Source organism: Schistocerca piceifrons, unplaced genomic scaffold (genome assembly GCF_021461385.2).
Source record: "Schistocerca piceifrons isolate TAMUIC-IGC-003096 unplaced genomic scaffold, iqSchPice1.1 HiC_scaffold_1036, whole genome shotgun sequence".
Lineage (NCBI taxonomy): Eukaryota > Metazoa > Arthropoda > Insecta > Orthoptera > Acrididae > Schistocerca > Schistocerca piceifrons.
In genome coordinates, this window is record NW_025726837.1 from 1 (window position 1) to 2,500 (window position 2,500).

The 2,500-nt window shown below is 56.4% G+C and overlaps 1 non-coding gene and 1 pseudogene across 1 annotated transcript; both read left to right on the forward strand.

Annotated features, from left to right (window-relative positions):
- The first annotated feature begins 1,901 nt into the window (after positions 1-1,901).
- LOC124725246 lies at positions 1,902-2,056 on the forward strand. Its single transcript, XR_007006688.1, has one exon. It is a non-coding gene; the product is annotated as a 5.8S ribosomal RNA (ribosomal RNA).
- A 190-nt stretch (positions 2,057-2,246) lies between these two features.
- LOC124725253 overlaps positions 2,247-2,500 on the forward strand; it is a 4,239-nt pseudogene continuing 3,985 nt past the window's right edge.

Below are 2,500 nucleotides of genomic sequence, written 5' to 3' on the forward strand. Positions count from 1 at the left end.
GTTGTAACGGGTAACGGGGAATCAGGGTTCGATTCCGGAGAGGGAGCCTGAGAAACGGCTACCACATCCAAGGAAGGCAGCAGGCGCGCAAATTACCCACTCCCGGCACGGGGGAGGTAGTGACGAAAAATAACGATACGGGACTCATCCGAGGCCCCGTAATCGGAATGAGTACACTTTAAATCCTTTAACGAGTATCTATTGGAGGGCAAGTCTGGTGCCAGCAGCCGCGGTAATTCCAGCTCCAATAGCGTATATTAAAGTTGTTGCGGTTAAAAAGCTCGTAGTTGGATTTGTGTCCCACGCTGTTGGTTCACCGCCCGTCGGTGTTTAACTGGCATGTATCGTGGGACGTCCTGCCGTGGGGCGAGCTGAAGGCGTGCGACCGCCTCGTGCGTGCTCGTGCGTCCCGAGGCGGACCCCGTTGAAATCCTACCAGGGTGCTCTTTATTGAGTGTCTCGGTGGGCCGGCACGTTTACTTTGAACAAATTAGAGTGCTTAAAGCAGGCAAGCCCGCCTGAATACTGTGTGCATGGAATAATGGAATAGGACCTCGGTTCTATTTTGTTGGTTTTCGGAACCCGAAGGTAATGATTAATAGGGACAGGCGGGGGGCATTCGTATTGCGACGTTAGAGGTGAAATTCTTGGATCGTCGCAAGACGAACAGAAGCGAAAGCATTTGCCAAGTATGTTTTCATTAATCAAGAACGAAAGTTAGAGGTTCGAAGGCGATCAGATACCGCCCTAGTTCTAACCATAAACGATGCCAGCCAGCGATCCGCCGCAGTTCCTCCGATGACTCGGCGGGCAGCCTCCGGGAAACCAAAGCTTTTGGGTTCCGGGGGAAGTATGGTTGCAAAGCTGAAACTTAAAGGAATTGACGGAAGGGCACCACCAGGAGTGGAGCCTGCGGCTTAATTTGACTCAACACGGGAAACCTCACCAGGCCCGGACACCGGAAGGATTGACAGATTGATAGCTCTTTCTTGATTCGGTGGGTGGTGGTGCATGGCCGTTCTTAGTTGGTGGAGCGATTTGTCTGGGTTAATTCCGATAACGAACGAGACTCTAGCCTGCTAACTAGTCGCGTGACATCCTTCGTGCTGTCAGCGATTACTTTTCTTCTTAGAGGGACAGGCGGCTTCTAGCCGCACGAGATTGAGCAATAACAGGTCTGTGATGCCCTTAGATGTTCTGGGCCGCACGCGCGCTACACTGAAGGAATCAGCGTGTCTTCCTAGGCCGAAAGGTCGGGGTAACCCGCTGAACCTCCTTCGTGCTAGGGATTGGGGCTTGCAATTGTTCCCCATGAACGAGGAATTCCCAGTAAGCGCGAGTCATAAGCTCGCGTTGATTACGTCCCTGCCCTTTGTACACACCGCCCGTCGCTACTACCGATTGAATGATTTAGTGAGGTCTTCGGACTGGTACGCGGCATTGACTCTGTCGTTGCCGATGCTACCGGAAAGATGACCAAACTTGATCATTTAGAGGAAGTAAAAAGTCGTAACAAGGTTTCCGTAGGTGAACCTGCGGAAGGATCATTACCGACTAGACTGCATGTCTTTCGATGTGCGTGTCGTGTCGCGCAACACGCTACCTGTACGGCTCGCCGTAGCCGTGCGCCGCGTGCGGAACCACGCGTGCCTCTCAAAACTAGCGGCAATGTTGTGTGGTACGAGCGCTGAAGCGCTGGAGCGGCTGGCCTGCGGCACCTGGCGCCTGGCGCCGGTTTTGAATGACTTTCGCCCGAGTGCCTGTCCGCTCCGGTGTGGAGCCGTACGACGCCCGTCGGCCGTGAGGCCGTTGGACACAGAACGCTGGAACAGGGGCCGCCACACGCCTCACTCCCGCCTATGCGACCGTCTCGAAAGAGACGGCGGAAACTGAGAAAAGATCACCCAGGACGGTGGATCACTCGGCTCGTGGGTCGATGAAGAACGCAGCAAATTGCGCGTCGACATGTGAACTGCAGGACACATGAACATCGACGTTTCGAACGCACATTGCGGTCCATGGATTCCGTTCCCGGGCCACGTCTGGCTGAGGGTCGGCTACGTATACTGAAGCGCGCGGCGTTTGCCCCCGCTTCGCAGACCTGGGAGTGTCGCGGCCGCCTGTGGGGGCCGGCCGCGTCTCCTCAAACGTGCGATGCGCGCCCGTCGCCTGGCGGTTCGCATACCGGTACTTTCTCGGTAGCGTGCACAGCCGGCTGGCGGTGTGGCGTGCGACACCTCGTACAACGACCTCAGAGCAGGCGAGACTACCCGCTGAATTTAAGCATATTACTAAGCGGAGGAAAAGAAACTAACAAGGATTCCCCCAGTAGCGGCGAGCGAACAGGGAAGAGTCCAGCACCGAACCCCGCAGGCTGCCGCCTGTCGTGGCATGTGGTGTTTGGGAGGGTCCACTACCCCGACGCCTCGCGCCGAGCCCAAGTCCAACTTGAATGAGGCCACGGCCCGTAGAGGGTGCCAGGCCCGTAGCGGCCGGTGCG